This window comes from Balaenoptera acutorostrata, chromosome 3 (genome assembly GCF_949987535.1).
Source record: "Balaenoptera acutorostrata chromosome 3, mBalAcu1.1, whole genome shotgun sequence".
NCBI lineage: Eukaryota > Metazoa > Chordata > Mammalia > Artiodactyla > Balaenopteridae > Balaenoptera > Balaenoptera acutorostrata.
The window spans coordinates 28,582,293-28,603,407 of record NC_080066.1 but is presented as its reverse complement, the minus strand read 5'-3'; positions in this window follow the sequence as shown (position 1 = coordinate 28,603,407).

The following is a 21,115-nucleotide window of genomic DNA, read 5'->3' as shown; positions in this document are numbered from 1 at the left end:
AGCTTGACAGTGAATTTGAAAACTCCAGGTTTTGGAGAGAGACTTTCTGGACTGCTTGCCAGTGCAGTTGCCAACTAATTAGTGCTGCCACTGTTTCAACCAACTGGGGAGGGGGCTGAAGAGGAGGAAAGAGTGGGTAGGGTTCTAGTACCTAACCAAGAATCTTTACAACCCAATGAGGAGTACGAATCCAAACTCTCTTTTTCCTCTTGGTTCTGCTACTCTGCAAACTCTGAAATTTAAAAATATTATTTATGTTTCTTCGAAAGACATAAAACAGTAGGAAGCTCTGTTCTCCTCGGCTGAGTAATACTGATTGGCATGTAGTTACTATTTCCAATGTGTAAAGTGCTTTCATCTTTAAATTGTTCATGTGTGTGTGTTTACAAATTTTTCAGGTAATAGATATGGGAAAACGGAAGTTAGAGGGGTTACGTAACTTACCCGAGGTAAGGTGACCTAGCCGGATGGTGACAAAAGCCAGAATTCAGTCATCTTCCAAATGCCTTACTTTTTATACTAAGTGTAACTTCCTAGATTTATTATCAAGCTAGATTTTCACTGTGATCCTCTCAATGACTGACATGGAAAACTAAAGGCGCGTTTGTACAGAAGGTACTTGTTTGCCACTTTGAAAAGACAGTTGAACCCTCCCCAAAATAGATGAAACCAGATGCTGTAAAGTGTGATGTTGTGCATGGGTGCTCGTCTCTCTTACTCATGGTACAGTGCAAATGCTTTTTTTTTTGAGGCCATTTCTAGCATGCTGTTATTTATGCATTTACAATTTCATAGTAGCACAGAAAAGTTTGGGGTTTGCCAACAGATTGATATTATCTGGAGGATTAATCTTATGTTCAAAGCAGGTTCTGTTGCATTTTCAGATTGCTGAAAACCCACATTGCTTTTCTAAAGCCTGTTTCTTTCCAGTGTGTACAGTAGCAGAGACCAGCATCACAGGGTGCCAGGTAATTTAGGGGGTTAGCAAACCATGAATTTTCATCTTGAGCTACTTTATGCAGTTGGCTCCATCCTTATACAGCTCAAACCCATCTTACTAAAACAAACATTTTAGGTCATCGAATCTAAGGGAAAAAAATCTATTTAAAAAAATTTCCAACTGGCTCGAAGGCTAGTAATTTTCACCTTTTGTGTTCGTGCAATAATTTAGAATATACTGTCTAATTATGTGCTGTCCTAGCCAAAGCCACTCAAGGGGACAATGATACAATATAAACACAACAGGGATCTGGAGGTGCTTTGGCCAAGAAAGTCATTATCAGAGGCTCAAGGAGGAACTGGGGGTCTGCACACCTGTGTCTGTGCCTTTGCCAAGCAAAAGAGTGATCCAAATGCAGAATTGAAGGATGCCATTATATATTACAAAAGAAGTCGTCTCACCAAAGCCACCCTGTTTGAATGTAGCACATTGAACACAATGAAATTATTGACTCTTTTTGTAAATAAAGAACCATGATCTTATTATCAACAAAGTTATTAGAAAAATTCTGAGAACATTTTTTATCATAAAAAAATTCAGCTTCATAAAATACCCTTCTTTTTTAGATAAGCAGTGTTCAGAAACTCAGAGGAGAACAGTATTTTTATCAAAGGGAAAATGAAGAGTTATGTCCTGGCATCTTCATGTCATCTGTAATTAATTGAAGATCACTTATTTTAGCATTTAAGAACACATTAGTGTTATGGCATATTTCTATATTATTAGTTACTCTCTAATCACTTTAGAATTTAGAAAGTTCGAAAATGGTGCAAAGAAATTCCATATATCTTTACCCAAATTCTACAATTGTTAGTATTTTTACCCCTATATCTGCTTTATCATTTCTCTTCCTATATAGCCATAGTGTTTTCTGTGAATCATTAAAAGGAAATTGTAGACTCACACAATAAGCTAAATCAGGAAAGTAACATAAGACTATCATCTAATCTATAGACCTTAATTACATTTTGCCAACTGCCCCAATAATTTTCTTTATAGGAAAAAAAGTTCAAACAGTCCATCCAAGACCACACATCCCACTTAGAGTTCACAACTCTCCAACCTCCTTTGACCGAAAACAGCTTGTCTTCTCCTGTTTTGAGTGTTGGAAGATAACATATTAACCATTTTGGAGAATATCCTTAATTTGTCTTTGTTTCAGGAGTTCACATATATTTGACAAAAGTGATGCTGTGTTATTCTCAGTTCATCAAAACAACCAACACATACATTTTTTAAGTAAAATAGATTTTAAAATATTTTGCCCATAAGCAATTTATAAGGAATTGAAAACCTGCCATGTACTAATTCCCTCATAATAATAATTGGAATTAGGGCTATAATGATCACAAATTGAGCATTTACAATGTATCAGGCACGATTAAATTTACATTCTTTACTTAACTCAATCCTTTATGATGATTCCTTTTTTACAGATGGCTAATTGGGTATCACTAAGTTAGAGCTGGAAACCATTATTTTGTAACTCTCACCTAATTTCTTAATTACTTTCTCTATTCTTTCTTTCTTTCTTTTTTTAATTCTACAAAGACAGAGGTGGCATAGGACTGTCACTCATGTTAAAGCTGACACTTCTGTGTGTGTTGGCTTTCCTTCTTCCATTTTATGAAGAAGAGCAACATTTCAGAAGAGTTTTTCTTAATTAATATTTCAAAGAATTTGCCAAATACTTAAAAAAGCCAACCTTTGGAGGAAATAAATTACAAAATGGTCGCTTGTATTAGGGATAATTTATGAACAAAGTTAGTCTGAATGTTTAGCCTGACCAGAAAACAGAGAGATGCTCATTATATTTTGCTATTAAAGCACAAATTGGAGAGAAAACAGAATCACATACAGCGACAATTAAAACCAGAGACAGCAGAAAGAAAGGGAAAAAGAGGAAACAGAACAAATGCAACAGGTAAAAAAAAAAGTTATAAATATGGTAGATATTAACCTATGTCGGTGAAAATTTAAATATGAGCAGTTTATACATACCAATTTGAACCGATTGGAGGAGTGGATAAAAAATAAATAAATCTTCAACTCTATGCTTTCTGTAAGAAACTCACTTTGAATATAAAAACTCAGAAAAGAGGACATTATATAAAAACTAAGGAATCTGAATAAACTCTGGGCCTTAGTTAATAATAACATTATTTAATATAGAAGATGAGCCTGCAGTATCTTGTAGTGCCAGATTAAAAAAAAAAGCAACAGTAAAAACAGAAACAAAAACAAAACTAAATTTAATAAAGCAATGATGATGATATGGCAAAAGACCACAGGAGCCCGACTGAAAGTGCTCCCAGTGGCCAAAGTTGGAATAATACGAACCACAAAATAAATAAGGTAGTACTGGATTGTATTCCAGAATACAAAATAAACATGCGTGTGCCCATACTGATATAAATAAATAATTGCATAAATAAATGACGGAGACTAAACAAATCTTCCGTGTGGAAGAATACTGAATAATTTATGTAGCTAATCTACTTTCAAGGAAATGGAGCATAATTCCCCACTGGATGAGTGTGGGATGAGCAGAGTCCGTCCTGCCAAGATCTACAGTGTGAAAGGGTTGGGGAGCAGCTTCCCAGCGGAGAAAGCTGACACGCAGTACCGCGGTCAGGTGATTAAGTCAGCGTCAACAGGGATGGTTGTGTTGACCGTATATACCTTGATACGATGTGATGGAAATACGATGGGATTTCTGCTCAAATCCCATAACTCCAGTCTAACCATAAGAAAATACGAGTCAAATCCCAACTGGTACCTTCTACACAATATCTCGGTATTCCTCAGTATTTTCAAGGTCAAAGCCAAGAGGAGGCTAGTGGGCATGGCGAATAAATGTCATGGGGTGTTGTGGATGAGATCCTGGAACCGAAATAGGACATAAGGTAAACACTAAGGAAATCCGAATAAAGTATGGACTTTGGTTGATAATACTATCCAACATTGTTTCATTAATTGTGACAAGTGTACCATATTAAGGTAAGATGTTAATCGCAGGGAAAAATGAGTATGGGTTATAGGGTGATTGATTCTGTACTATCATTGGAATTGTCTATAAATCTAAAGCAATGCTAAAAGAAAAAGCTTATTTAAAAATCTACATCTAAAAAAATCGTAGGGCAGTAGGTGGTGAATAAAAAAAGTTTAAACTAAAATGAATAATTTAATGACTTTTAAAAACACAGCCAACTTTCAACACAAAAGAGTAAGAAAAGAGAGCCTGTGTTATAGGAGGTCAAAGTTATCATGTGATAAAGAGGATTAGCCCCTTTGCTGAGTCTCAAAGGCATAATTGGAGGAAAAATATCAGGCAGCTGACTCCCTGATGCCAACAGTTTGCTCCAGACGAACAGAAACCCGGGGATGAAAAAGTCACATATCTTTGATCAACAGAGTAAATGGGATAATTTATCAGACATTTATTCATCTCTGAACTAATTTGGTAACTGATCGTAATACAATCAAAAATCAATTAATTAAGACAGACAAGTTATGTTCTTGCTGGGTTAGGAAAAGACAAGTAGAAAAGCAACAACGGATTTTAGGTGGCATTGCCTTTTCTGTCAGTTCAAGGGAAGACCCCTTCCCCATTTTTCACGTCTCCTTTTTCTGAACACTGTTACTTCCTCCTGTAAATTGCATACACCGTCTCCATACCAGCCTTGCCCACACAAACTGCTGGTCTTTACTGCATTTATGTGCGCCTGCTCCTATTAAATCAGCTTCGTAAATCATAACTTTACCGCCCCTGCCCCCTAAAGCATCTCTCGTGTTCTCCTTTTGTTCAAGAAGCTTACCCAAATAATCCTTGTTGACCCAATCTACCCTCTACCTGGCAAGAAATATGTTACCTACTTACCATTTTGGTGCTTTATTCAATTTTGTCTTTTAATTTACCCCAAATATTTCTTCCCTTTTAATTGCAGTTCCTTAGAATGGCAAGGTTCTTGTACAGTGCTATGCACACAGACCATATCCATCTTGCTAAATTATGAACTGATGGAAAAAAGGCAGACATTTTTAGATTACGTATTTTCATCCCTGGATATGTAAAATCTGGTCAAAATTGGAAGGGAGAAAGTAAAATGGTCACCATTTGCAGATGACATGATACTTCATAGAGAAAAACCCTAAAGTCTCCACCCAGAAATGATTGATTAATATCGGGAAATTCCAGATTCAACTTCAGATTCATACAATTCCTTTTATAAAGTCATCTTCCATGAGTCTGATGGGATCTTTGGCAGAGTCAGGGCAATAGTCTCAAATCATTAAGTTCAGAAACTTCAATACAGTTTGTTGGCGTAGTAGCTCCTTACAATTTTACACAAAATGCCTCATCGCTGTGTGGGATGGGTCCTAGTGTTGTTAAGGCCAAGTGTGGTTCTGGACACCTGTCCCCACTCACCAAAGCAGCCTTGCTCTGACTTGATGGAATCTTAACCACCCCCTGTATTGTGCAGCTTTAGCTTCACTTTCCCACCCCACGGCTGCAGGATGTCACCGTGCTGTAAGTGACAAACACACGACATTCTGCCCTCTTGTTACTAAATACTTCCTCTTAATGATTACACTTAGTTATTTTTCTTCACATCCTGCTTGCTCATTACTCATTTTCAATTATGAGTCAGATTTCTTCTGGAGTTTAATTGCTCCTCTAGTTGAAGATGATAAATTAATTTACTTATTAACTCTTTAGCACCTTTTAAAGTCTGTGAATTTGGTGCCGTTTCCTATTTTATTTTCTGTGGTGGAGGGCTGGTGTTTTACATGAATTATAGCAATGAGTGAGAGTGAGGGATATTGTAGGTTAAAACTGTAGAAAGTCGGTGCTCCTCTCCTGTATAAAGCTTTTCTGGCATGAAAAGGTTCATGCTAATTCAAACATACCTAGTCCCAAGCCCCAGAATTATTGAAATGCTCTATCTTTTGATTATTTTTAATATTATTATTTATTTCCTTGGGAAAACATACATTCTGTATGTAAAGCATTTACAGATAAAGCCCACGATTCATAAGCTCCTGTACTGTTTAGTCTCACAAACACCGATAAAAATTTGGTCATGTGGTTTAAGCTTACACTTTACTTTCTTATTATCATTCCATCTTTCAATCCATGTCAATTATTACTCTCACTATTTTAAATGATCTTATAGAAGATGGAAATAAGAATGCTGCAGCCAGCATTTTTTAAAATTAAGATTTTTATTTTTTAGAGCAGTTTAAGTTTTATGGAAAAATTGGCTGAAAGTACAAACAAATCCCATATTACCGTTCCCCACAGTTTCCCCTGTTATTAACATCTTGCTTTAGTGTGTTACATTTGTTTCAATTGCTCAACCAATATTGATACATTAGTAATAAAAGTCTATATTTGTTATGACGATTACATAGTATGTAATAATTCAATAATGACTAAAGATAGAGGCTTATAAAATATATGCAAAGTAATTAAATACATCAAGCTGGTTTCAGATACTTGTATTGCTGCACTCACCTGGATTCTGGCAGTTTCTTTTAAGACAAAATATAGTTCTGTGGTTACTACTTCACCTAATTAATGTTCGTTTCCTTCTTCCTTATTTTTCCCTACCTTCCTTCCTTTGTTTATTATTTTAGTAAATTAATATTTATGTGATATCTTTGTGTTGGAACAGTTGGGGAGTGCTCAAATTACATAAATATCTTTCTAGGAACATAAATTTCATTTGCTAAAAATCTGGATGCAGTGATTACTAAAGCACTCTCCAGTCTCCATATCCATAATATTCTGCCAAAATAGGACGGATCAATAGACTTATTAATTTATTTCTGTGTTTCTGATGCTGTGCCAAATGCTTAGGTTGGAGGGATGAAAAGGATCAAATAACAATACTTCTCTCGTGTAGTCCGAACAAATTGGAAATTTGCCTGGTATGGATAACATGATTTTTACAACTGGAAACTGTTTGAAGACAACTTACAATTTTAATGGTTTCTCACAGCCCCTGCAAGGGAAACATCTATGTTTCAAAGGTATTGATCAAGTCTTTTTATGAAATTAAGAACCTTACCTGTGACATTTTTCATCATTCTAGAATACTCATTTTAATGATGAAATAAGTATTTTAATCACTCATTTTATATGTCTCCTCCTGCTATTTGGGGCATATATAGAGTCTAGAAATCCTTTATAATTGCAATTAGGGATTTTTTTCCCAATATGTTTATGTGCCAGTGAGAGTAGTTGAAAATATTTATGTTATTGAATTCTCTTCTGAGAATATTACTTCTTTAAATTTTATTGACACATCGGAAACCTCAGAGTCTACTGATACTTTATAACATACACCCATAATACTTAGGTAAAATTATAAAACTCAAAGGTGTGATTTGAGGAATCTATGAAATCCACATTGAAACAACATAGACTAGCTCTGATAAACTCACCTTAGGAAAAAGCATTTACTTCTTCTACCTACATCTTGGGACTCCAGCAAATTACCGTCTGTAATGAACTGCAGGTATTTTTGAGGAACACAGGGACGAGCATTTGGCTGTTTATCATTTTTCCTCTACCGATGTGACATCTCTGCTGATCACTTATATTATGGCTAATTTGCAGCTTATCATCAGTCCTAGTTTCTTAATAAACGTCTCATTAAGTGACAGGAGCTGTCACTTTGCCTCCAAGTTCCCTCTTCCCAGTAGAATCTGCAAACATTCTGGGGAAAAAAAAAAAAAAAACCCACAGCTGGACGTCAGACGTGTCATTTGCAATCATGTTCCAATGCTTCAGAGGGGGCGTGTTAAATAAATGCCCTTCACAACTCATTACTGCAAACTGGACACGTGTAATTATTCACCATATTGTTGCTTTGTTTTCACATTTAAGCCTTGGATACGTGACTGTACTGGGCAAATTAAGAAAGTGTGAAGGCGTCAAAGTGAGAGAGGCATTCTTGTTTTGGAGGAATGCTCCAATTGAGGATGGTGACCATGACGACTTAGACACTGTATTCATACACCAAGTTGATCAAAGCATTGAAAGACACCCAGAAAACACGTGTGACCACAGAGGTAAACGCTCAAACAAAGCCAAAAACTTACTGGGCAAACTATTTCCAGAATCTGTAAGAATAATGAGCATGAAGAAAGAACTAGGGGCTCTTCACTGGATGAAAAGTGATGGTTTATAAGCCTCCTCCTCTCTTTTTAACCATCAACATGCATGGCAGGTGAGGAACCAAGACTCAGTTCATAAAAATAAAGGGGAGAAGTGACCTCAGGTCTTCAAAATACCGGTTTCAGAAAAGCCTGCATCAAATTGCAAAATGAGCTTTGTGTTGGTGGGTGATTTTGCTGTAAAGTTGTTGTGATAAGCATCACCAATCTGTGTAATAACTTCTGAGACAGACTCCTTGGAAACTAAGTTAAATGTAGCAATAAAAATAATCGTATTGTATTTTAACTTTTTTCTTCATAACTACAAAAGCTCAGTTGGTCAGACCCAAATTATTGTCATAATATGGGTAAAAGAGGAAAAGGTACTCTTACCTCTGTGCTATAGGGGGCAGAGACACCCTTTATATGAGAAATCAGGTTGGAAACAGTCATTTGACTATATTATTATTAAGTGGAAAATGTTCCTTGACTTTTTTTGGGGGGGGTTAATTATTTTTTTTTAACATCTTTATTGGAGTATAATTGCTTTACATTGTTGTGTTAGTTTCTGCTGTATAACAAAATGAATCAGCTATACGTATACTTATATCCCCATATCCCCTCCCTCTTGCGTCTCCCTCCCACCCTCCCTATCCCACCCCTCTAGGTGGTCACAAAGCACTGAGCTGATCTCCCTGTGCTATGTGGCTGCTTCCCACTAGCTATTTTTTTTTTACATTTTTACATTTGGTAGCATATATATGTCAATGCCGCTCTCTCACTTCATCCTTGACTTTTAAATGATATCTAGCAAGTGTTTCAATCGTTTCGAAGGTAGTTTATTTCTCAGGGCACATAATCTCTCTAAGTCTTTTTATTTGAGTATAAAATGCATTTGGAGAACAGCACATTATCATAAGTAGACAGCTTGATAAATATTTACAAAATGAGCACACCAGCATAAGCATGCCCCACACAGGGTGTGGAGCAGACCAGTGTTCTAGAAGAAACCCTTGTGTTTCCACCTAGTCACCAACTCCGCCAAGAATCACCAGTCTCGTTTCTAACATCATAGATTATAGTGCGTGCTTCGACCATTTTATAAATGGAAACCTACAGTATTCCTTTTTAAAAGTGGTTGACTTTTTTCAATATTTTGTTAGATTCATAGGAGATTTTGTGATCAAGGAATTTTCTTCTGTTTTCAATACTGTCTAGTACTCAATAGCGTGACTCTGCCACGAAACATGTATCCATTCTACTGTTGATGGGCATTTAAGTAGTTTGCAGTTTGGAGCCATTTCGTGTAATGATGTCATCAGCATTCTTATATATATCTTTGATTGGCTGGGGTATTGGGTACATAAGTTAAGTTCTATTGGATACTGTCAAACAGATGTCCTGACTTGTTAATCAAAATTACGCTGACTTCAGCAGTGTAGGAGGGCTCTGTCCCATATGTTCATTAATCCTTTGTCTTCTTCTTTAGTCTTTCTGGTAGGTATGCAGAGATATCTTATCATGGTTATAATTTGCATTTCTCTGATGACTGATGAAATTGAGCACCTCTTCATATATTTATAGGCCATTTTAATAACTTTTTTATGAACTGTATATTCAAGTCATTATCCATTTTTTCCATTGGCTTGTCTTTATGTATTCTGCATAGAAGGCATTTGTTAAATTATATAACCTTTTACAATGACTAAAATATGCAAATACTTGGCACTCATCTTGGGTTTTCATTGATGATTGCCCAGAGCCTGGTCATTTCAGGCACCTGAGGTACTATTCTGTCTAAATAGAGAACATAAGACCAATTAATGGTGCTCCTGGTTTTAAAATTAGATATTTCCATTGTCACAGGCAAAGTATTATACTAATATTCCCCCTAAATAATTAAGAATAGAATTAACACATATGGCATATAAATATATGCCACTCTCTTTAAATCATTGTTGAATATATACAAAAATTTTAAGTTTTTTGAACTTGGTAAATGTTTGACATTACTACTGTGAATTTTCAAGATTTCTAATATATTATTCAAAATTCAAGCTTTCACTATAGTTATTACATCTCATCGCTTCTTTTTAGAATAAAGGTATCTTTCAAAACTTTGACTTAGCATTAGTTTGGAGTTTGCCAGTACCCTATAATTTGATTAGGGACACTAAGAGTAAGTCATATTTTCTTTTAAAATTGTTACCTTTCTTTAAAAGGTTATCTTTTTATGTCAATCTTTGATATTAAATGGTATAAAATTTTTGTCAATACATACATACCTCTTTTCTAATAATTGCCACTTTCTCTCTTGTAATAGTGTGAATCTTTCACAAAAATAACATGAATTTGCACGATGTCTCACTGTATTTTATGTAAAACAAAAACAGAATGATTTCTAGATGCATAGAAAGAGGAAGTAGAGAGGTAATGATTATGGAACATCAGGTCATTTAATTCTTACCGCAATTTTCACCATAACGTTATATGGTAGGCAATTTTATCCACTATATGTATTATGTGAGTCATAATTAGAGAAGTAAGCAAGCAGCTTCTCATAGGTAATGCTATGGACTGAACTGTGTCCTCCCAAAATTCATATGTTGAAGCTCAAACACCCAGTATGACTTTATTTGGAGGTAATTAAGGGGATAATTAAGGTTAAGTTAGGTCAGAAGGGTTTGGTCCTAATCTGATAGAACTGGTGGACCTATAAGAAGAAGAGAAGACACCGGTGCTCTCTCTCCACCATGTGAGGGCACAGTGAGAAGGCTGCTGTCGGCAAATGAGGGAGAGAGCCCTCACTAGAACCCAACTGTGCTGGCACCTGATCTCAGACTTCCACCCCCTCTCCTGCACTACAAGAAAATAAATGTCTGTCATTTAAGCCACCTGGTCTGCAGTATTTTGTTATGGCAGCGTAAGCTAATTCATACAAGCAAGGCTCTTCTGTGTACCATCTAAAAATCTCTCTGAAATAAGTTTAATTATTGTTTGAAATTGCATTGAATCTACTGATCAGCTTTAAAAAAACTAATACACGTTCGCTTTGAGTCTTTCTATCTATGAACATTGACCTACTGCTCCAATGAGTATTTTTAACAACTTTCAATAAAGGCGAACATATTTATCTATCAATATCTTGTACATATTTGTATTTTTAAGTTCCTTATATTTTTCTTGCTATTGTAAATGGTATATTTTAAAAGTATTTAAATTTTTGTTTGTTAATGTTATGTACAAATGCTATTAATTTGAATATTAAACTTCGATACAAGAATGATACTAAAATCTCATTAATTCTGGTAATGTATTTGTAAAATCTATGTTTTTTAATTGTTAATAAAATTATATCTTCCTTTTCCAATCTTTGTGTACTTTATTTTTCACTTTAAGTGAACTGTTTAATAAATTATGAATAAAATGGATAATAGTAAGCTTTCATCAAACCCATGAAGCTTTGCCACACAGATACTGGTGGCACATTCTGAGAAGTGGGGGCCAAATGTCAATTGATTACTAATTCTGCAAGAGAGTTTCCATTTTTCTGTCACCAACTTGACAAAAACTTCTTGGACTGCATTTTGAGACAAAGTAAGGATAATCAGTTCCCTTAGAGTCCCTTGGAGATGCCCATATTTAATACACATTCAAGTTTCTATTATATCATGTCAGCATTCATCCTATTAATTATAGGTAACATTTACTTGCAATGAGGATGACAGCTCACTTCTACAAAACTGTAGAGTTTTGAAGGTGGATGGGATCTTACAACAGATAAGCAGAAACACTGCAAAGATTTTCCCCACAATTTTCCAGAGGCCTTAACATTTGCTGAGTCCGTATCTTACCATACTCAGGTTGGTTGGTTTGCTTTTGCCAGTCTCACCTTTGCTAAAATGTGTTGTTTCAAGAAATGTAATACAAGACAGTTTTAGTGTTTCACAATCCATTTTATGAAAGTCTTCAGGCCATATATATTTTGGCATTCAGAATTGTCAGAATTTTAGAAAGAAGATATAGATCATCTATAATCCCAGCATAAAGTAGCATCACAAGATCAAATATATATTGCACTGGCAGTGGAATATATGAATAACTACAGAAAGTAAGATTAAAGAAAAAAGACTATAAATAGTCTCATGTCAGGTCAGGTTTATTCTCTAAAAATGTTTGGAATCCAACTTATAACAAATGAAAACTTTTGGCTTTTTTGAAATTTTTAGACTTTGCAATTGCAGATAAGTGATTATTAATATTAGTGAAATTTAAAAATTATGGACCAGAAGATAAAAGCCTCAGAAAGATCTCTCTCACCATTTGAATCCCAAGAGGTTTCCAATGGAAAACACCTACTAGTTTGTCTATCCATTATTCTAACACAACACTCAAGTCAATGCAAGAAAATTATGACGTGGCATCTGTGATGGGGGTTGGAAGTGGTAAGTTCTAACCAAAGTCCCATACATCTCATCTTGGAGAGGATGAATACAGCATTAATTGCACTGAAGATCAAGCTTGCAAAGCTAATTGCCCAAGGTCACACAGCCCAGGAAAGGGCAGAATTATAAAATGCCCAGTCTATACAATGCTAGAGTACACACCTGTTCCTTACAACTGAAAAATGATATAAACACAGGGTACAACATATGCCAAGGGGGGTTACCAACTGAAACTAGGACATAATCCTTCTCGGCATGTTAAGGAAAAAAAATCCCAAATACCAGTAGAATACAGAATACCTTCTGTGCCATTTCCAGAGGCAAGCAGAGAAGAACTTGGAAAACCTGAGATATAAATCCCTAAAGTCAGACCCCTCCTCTCCTCACCAGCACCTTCTCTTACTCCACAGCCCTTCTCAGCGTCCCGCAAACCCACCCATTGTTCAGAGCTCAGATAAGGCTCACCTCTGCCACCACCAACTGACCCCTTTCTCAAAACACTTCAGAACTTAGAGGCTGTGTAACACAAATTGGCATTTAAATTTGTTTTTTTGATGCTCACCAATTATTTATGTGCAATGATCAACTAGAATCAAAGCTCCATAAGGGCATATATGTGCTTTATATATTTTTACTCTATTCCCAAGACTGTCTAGCAGAGTTGTGTATAAATAAAATATTTCTGGGTAGCTTTGACCACTGGATGCCACTTGATCCTGGTGGCTGAATGACCATCTTTGGGATTTAGAGACAAATCAATTCTGCATTTAGATTACCCTCTAGAATGCATGCCACCACCTCCCATTTAAAATAATTTCCAAATCTGGAAATTTAAATTCTTCCACCCATTTCTCAATGAGCTATTTTAGCCTCAGTAGTGAAGCCCTTTTGGCCCCTAAGAAGTTGGTTTTTTTTTACTGCTGCATCTCCTCTGTCCTGAGAAAAACATTTAAAGAGACCCCAAAGCTGAAGCCAGAGCATTGCTGCCCTGCTGAGCTGCTGTTCCTGGGAACCAGCCAGGGCTCTGGCACCGAGGGTGGAAGGGCCACTGAGCTGAACAAAAGCACCATGTAGCTGGGAAAGGAAGGGGCTGAGCACAGCAGCCGACTTGGCAAGAGAGCTGAGAACTGAAAACCAAAGTACATGTGAGTGCCTCCAGAGCTTTCCTTTCACAGTGTTTACTCGTGTGTGTGTGTCCTGTGTCTGTGTGTTCAAACTCCAAGCTATTTCCACACAGTAGATGCCAGAGTGGCACACCTTCCCTGCTGCAGCTAAGACGACTTGAAATTATACATTGAACTCCAGATTTTTAAGGGATCGAGATGGAATAGATATTATTGTGAGTTGAATTATTTCCCTAAAAAGATATGCTGGATTCCTCACCCTCATTACGTCAGAAAGTGACCTTATTTGGAAATAGGGTCTTTACAGAGATATCAAGTTAAGGTGAGGTCATTAGGGTGCACCCTAATCCAGTATACCTGGTGTCCTGTTATAGGGACATTTGGACACAGAGACAGGTGTAAAGGGAAAAGACCTCATGAGATGGGTTCTCGGAGGGAAGCCAATGGACACTAAAGATTGCAGCCCTCACCAGATGCCCAGAGAGACCTGGACAGCTTCTCCCTCAAAGTCTTCCAAAGAAAGCAACCCTGATGACACCTTGGTCTCGAATTTCTAGCACCCAGAACTGTGAGACCATAAATTTCTGTTGCTTTAATTCATCCACTTTGCAGATTAATTCACACCCATTCCTGATTTATGATCACCAGGCAAAGTTCTCAAGAGTCATGCCTTTTTTTTTTTTTTTAAATTTATTTATGGCTGTGTTGGGTCTTCGTTTCTCTAGTTGTGGCAAGCGGGGGCCACTCTTCATCGCGGTGCGCGGGCCTCTCACTATCGCGGCCTCTCTTGTTGCGGAGCACAGGCTCCAGACACGCAGGCTCAGTAATTGTGGCTCACGGGCCCAGCTGCTCCGCGGCATGTGGGATCTTCCCAGACCAGGGCTCGAACCCGTATCCCCTGCATTGGTAGGCAGATTCTCAACCACTGCACCACCAGGGAAGTCCCAGAGAGTCATGCATTTTATTCTTCCCACCCATTTCTTCTCATCTCAAAAGGTAGTAGACTTCTATCCTAAGGACCTAGATTCTGGAATCCTCACCCTCAGAACCTGGCTGTGTGACCAGGAGATGCCAGCAACTTCTGTGGGTCTCAAAGGCCTTGGCTGACAAATGGGAATAACCTACCTACACAAATACAGACAAAGGATCTGTTGGCTTGAGGGCTCTTACAGTTATGAGTCTTTAATGTAATGAAGAAATAATGGTGTGAAGAGAAGCTCAGTGTAGGGAAAATTACCAACGGAGTGTTAGTCATAAGATGTACAGCCTAGGGACTTCCCTGGTGGTGCAGTGGTTAAGAATCCGCCTGCCAATGCAGGGGACATGGGTTCGGGCCCTGGTCCAGGAAGATCCTACATGCTGCGGACCAACTAAGCCCGTGCACCACAACTACTGAGCCTACGCTCTAGAGCCCGCGAGCCACAACTACTGAGCCTGTGTGCCACAACTACTGAAGCCCGAGGGCCTAGAGCCAGTGCTCCACAACAAAGAGTCTCCCCCTGTCACCGCAACTAGAGAAAGCCCGCACGCAGCAGCGAAGACCCAACACAGCCAAAAATAAATAAATAAATAAATTTATTAAAAAAAAAAAAAAGATGTACAGCCTATCTGACAGGTATATGAAAAGGTGCTCAACATCACTAGTCATCAGGGAAATGCAAATCAAAACCACAGTGAGATGTCACCTCACACTTGTTAGAATGTCTATTATTGAAAAAGACAAGAAATAACAAGTGTGGATGAGGAGGAGGAGAAGAGGAAACCTTTGTGCACTGTTGGTGGGAATATAAATTGGTGCATCCACTGTGGAGAAACAGTATGGAGATTCCTCAAAAAATTAAAAACAGAACTACCATGTGATCCAGCAATCCTACTTCTAGGTGTTTATCTGAAGAAAATGAAATCAGGATCTTGAAGCGATATCTGTACTCCCACGTTCATTGCAGCATTATTCACAATAGCCAAGATTTGGGAAACAACCTAAGTGTCTGTCAACAGCTGAATGGATAAAGAAAAATGTGATATATATATATATATATATGGAATATTATTATGGAATATTATTCAGCCATAGAAAAGAAGGAAATACTGCCATTTGAAGGCATCATGCTAAGTGAGGTAAGTCAGAGAAAGAAAATTATACTGCATGATCTCCCTTATATGTGGAGTGGTGGTTACCAGGGACTGGAGGGTGGGGGGATTGGGGAGATGTTGGTCAAAGGGCACAAACTTCTACTTATAAGATGAACAAGTTCTGGAGATCCAATGTGCAGTGTGGAAACTATAGTTAATGCTGTACTGTGTACTTGACATTTTCTAAGAGAGCAGATCTTAGGTGTTCACACCACACATGCACACAAAGGGTAAGAAGGATTGATGGATGTGTTCATCAGCTTGACTGTGGTGATCATTTCACAACATATTCGTATACCAAACATCACCTCCTATACCTTAAATAAATATCAATACAGTGTCTACTTGTGAATTATACCTCAACAAAGTTGAAAACACCCAACATACCAATGCCCACCCCACAATTAAGGCCCGGCTGAAGCATGTTTCAGGCCGTCCACACTCTACACGTCGCTGGCTGCCAGGTACTCGATGCTTTAGCTGCTCTCTTTGCTCCCACAGGACAGGATGCTCTGGGACAGCCTGTCGTGTCCCTGCAGGTCTGGGCTCTGCAAACTGACCCAACCTGGTCCTGCGGGCCCTCCCAAGACCCGCACTCCCTTCCAGTTCGTGTTCAATGATAGTCTGTGCCAGGTAGAATGGGGATGTGTCGTGAAGATCCGAAATCTGAGAACTCTCTTTGAGGGTGCAGATGAGTGCCTGAAAATATTTGGACAAACTCACAAGCTTGCTTTCCCCACTAGGTACGATGGATAGGACATGGCCTTTTCCTTACCCTTTCCTGTGACTCCTAACACAGGGGCCGAGAGGAAGTAGGAAGCCTTCTGCAATTCTGTGGATGCGTGATGGTGCATTCATCGAGGGCTGGATAAACGCATGAGGACCTCAGAAGGCTAGAAGTGGTTAAATTGAAGTTGCTGACAACACCTTAGGAGGTGCAGCCAGGAAGAGGTTGTTTACACGTGTGGTTGTAAACACTCAAAACTGAACAAAACGATGGATTCATGGAACACCTGACCGTGCATCTGACTTCACCTCTCTGAAAATATCTTTAATGGTCCACCAAAATCAATGTAAACTTGTAACGACCCTCTACAGTCTTTAAAAAATAAATGTGCCACACTAGAATCTTCATCTGGAATGTCTGAGTTGTACACAATAGTAAACTAGGAAAAAAAATCACTTCCAGGAGCCAATTGTTTTACACTAAAGAAAAATTGCAAGTATCCCATTGTCTGGAAATGTTGTACAAGTATGTTTTTATGGATTAAATTTTTGTCATACACTAGCATCAAGATTCTGTCACATTTCAATGTTATTGATTTGAAACACAAGTGGATTTTGATATCATTTATTCTGGACTACATACTGTGTAATTATTCAAATGCTTCATTTTCATTTGGGCCTTCCTATTTGTTTTAAATGTTATTACTTGCTTCAGTGCTTTTTCATTTTAGTGAACACACTGATAAATATTTCTATCAATTGCAGATGTGGTTTTTGCATAAGTAACTAAAATGCTAGTACCGTGGTTTAATACAATATTAGACACCACGGGATCCCATTGCAGCAATTAGAAAGTTTGTCTGCATTTGTGTAATCATAAAGGCCTTATGGAATGGTTTAAAGTGTGCTTATAATTAGTAATTTTAATGCTTCGCATCTTTCCAAAAAGCCTTAGGCACAAAGCCAGGGCTGATCCTAGGTAAAATGGGGACATAAACTAAATTCCCTTTTCTTATTTTGTATCCTTTCATCTCTGCTTATTACTGATTTCCCAAGTCTGGATCGAGGCACCCTGAGTTGGGTCAGGCTTGCAGATACTGCTTTTTTTTCACACAGTCCTGGCCAACTCCTCTTCAGTCAGAATACTCAGTTTCCCTTTCACTGATTCCTTGGGAGTTGCCTGCTTTGTTTGCTTCTATTGTAGGTCGACCAAACACTCTTAAGAGAATGTAGAGCACACTCAACACAAACTAGATGGGGTGGGCAGCTGGCAGATCCTAGTAAACCACAGGGTGTAAACTGCTGGGTGAACTGTCCCATTATCCTTATAATTTTACTACTAATGTAGTTCCTGCACTCACACAATTGACCCTTCATTGTATTTTCACCAGTGACAAAGAAAGTGAAGTACCCTTTCTCCTGTTAAATAAAACCGAATTTATCCAAGCAAGAGAGGGAGAATATTCTTCTAGATTCCTTGAACAGGATCAGAGTGACCCAAGGGAAGAAAGCCTCGAGTTGCCAGACACACCCTGCCGGACCACAGAACTGAAGCGGAGGCTGCGGTGTACCCTTCTCCCCGACCCTGCCACGTGCTGCGTCCTGCAGGGATCTGCTTGCACTTCCACACAAAAGATTGACAAAAAAAGGAAGAGAATTAGCTTCTCTTGTTTTTGACTCTCATTTATGCTAGGGATTTATAGGTCCACAGTGGAACATGAAAATGTGCCTATTTATGCAAATACACTTGGATAATACTGCAAGTTATGAAGTAGCAAGCTGGCATCCATTATTTTTCATTGTCAGTGTTTCAATAATTACCACATTTTGATAGTGACTACTGGAAAAAGTTCCTATAATGAAAAGGGTTGCGAAAATTGACAACACTTAAGTATGTTCAGGATTAAAGTCTGATTAAATGTTAGAATTGAAATGCAGAAAAATCTGGCAAAGTGTAGTGCTTCCTAGGTGTCCTGCTCTAAGTGGTATCCATACACTATCGTGTGCAATTCTCAGCAGAAATCATGACATATGCGCTCTCTTATTTGTAGTACAACTAAGGAAACTGAAGCACAAAAATGTCAATTAACTTGCCCACGGTCACATGGTTAGTGCAAAGTAGAGCCAAGATGTGAACCCAGGAATTCTGGCTTAGAGACTGCACTCAACACCACGATAAAGCACTATAAATATAGCCTCACAGATAAACTAGCTGGGTATTTTAACCCTGAAAGACTAGAAAAATAATATATATGCTTTCCTCTTAAAGAAAGAATAAAATGCCATTTAACCTAACTACAGAAAAGTGCACAAATCAAGATATAGAGCTAGATGAATGACTAGAGAATTAAAACACTATACAGGGGGCTTCCCTGGTGGCGCAGTGGTTGAGAATCTGCCTGCTAATGCAGGGGACACGGGTTCGAGCCCTGGTCTGGGAGGATCCCACATGCCGCGGAGCGGCTGGGCCCGTGAGCCACAATTGCTGAGCCTGCGCGTCTGGAGCCTGTGCCCCGCGACGGGAGGGGCCGCGATAGAGAGAGGCCCGCGCACCGCGATGAAGAGCGGTCCCCGCACCGCGATGAAGAGTGGCCCCCGCTTGCCGCAACTGGAGAAAGCCCTCGCACGAACCGAAGACCCAACACAGCCAAAAATAAATAAATAAATAAATAAATAAATAAAATTAAAAAAAAAAAAAAAAAAAAACAAAAAACAAACAAAAAAAAACACTATACAGGTCCAGAGATAACGTATATGACACCCTGATTTTCTCCCCATCATCACCCCAACTTATTTCCAAAATTAGCTAGTGATTAATTTGGCCTGTTTTGAAATCATAACGTGTGTTTTTTGCTTGTTGTTTCTTTCACTCAGCATTAAATATGTTCATATTTAATTCTTCCTTCTTCATACAACATTGTGTTCCTTTTCAGTTCTGTATGTATAATATTCCATTTTTTCTGAACGTCCATTCTGTAAGAGAAGGATTTTAGGCTGTTTCAGGGATTTTGCTAATAAAGATAATGTTGTGAACTGTCTTGTACGTGCATTTTAGTATATATATTTATATGTACATTTCTGCAAGGATTTACCTAGAAATGGCAACAGAGCACGTTCTTCTTTCACAGACCATGATAAACTATTTTCAAAAGTGATTTTACATGTGCATTCCTAATAGCAACTAGAATTCCAGCTACTTCTCCCAGTGACTTGCATTTTTTTCCTCTTACCTGCACCCTTTGATTCAGAGAAGTTCTTAATTTAAATGTAGCCATATTTTTCATCTTTCCCCTTAAGGTTACATTTTTTTATTGTGTTTGACAAAACTTTCTTTACAATTAGATTACAATTACTTTAGAATGAATACATTCTCCTTTATTAGAGCCTGCAGGCCAAATCCAGCCCTGCCCATTCACAAAGCCTGTCTAAAGAAGCTTTGGCTCTGCAAAGGCATAGTTGAGCAGCTGCAAGAGATCTTGTTTATTTACTGTCTGGACTTTTACAGAAAAAGTTTAATGCTTATCTTTCACACTTTCATCAACAATCTATTTGGAATTATTTTGGGTTATGATGTAAGGTTGTGGTCAAGTTTCTTTTTTTTTTTTTCCTTCTTTTTCTATATGGGTATCTAACTTATTAACCAAGCACCAAGTACTGAAAAGGACTCCTTATTCACTATTCTGTTGGGTCTAAACTTTGTCAGAAATTAAAGTTAGTGTTTTATTCCTTTGAGTTAATTATTTTTGGTATTACATATTCTGTTCCATTCGTTGAGTTGCTTATCCTCATGTTAACATCACACTGACTTAGTGAATGTGGCTTTAAAATGTCTTGATACTTGATAAAGTTTCCCCACCATTTTTTCTTAAAATGTTTCTTTGATATCTTGGCCTTTTACATTTCTCTCTCTATATATATTTGTTTATATATATAATACATATAGATACTTATATATTTAGTAGGCTTATCAAATACTACACCAAAAAAAAAACTGTCTTGGATATTGATTGAGATTTCATTAAATCTATGCATAATTTTGTGAGACACACTTTTTACAATATAAAGTATTTTAAAACATGTGCATGGGTTATTAGTCATTTTATTTGAAGTATGTCTTCATTTGTCTTAATAATATTAGTTTCTGTGAGTTCTTGCACATCTTTCATTAAATTTATTCATAAGCACTTGGAGCTTTGGGTGTCACTGTAAATGGTAGTTTTAAAATTTTTATTTTCCAAAAATAGATTTTTACGTAGCTCGCGCTGGCACTTTTAGAATGAAATTCATTTTTCATATATTCCTCTTATATTCAGTACCATTGCTAAGTTTGCTTAATTAGAATTGCTTATCTTGAAACACATTTGGATTTTCCCCCCAAACAAACATGACATCTGTGAATAATGTTGGTTTTCTTTTATCCTTTATAATCTATATTTGCTTGCTATCTTTTGTTTGCCTTTTTACACAGACTAGGACCTCTAGAACAATGATTTCTCAAATTAGTGAATCAACTCAATCCATCT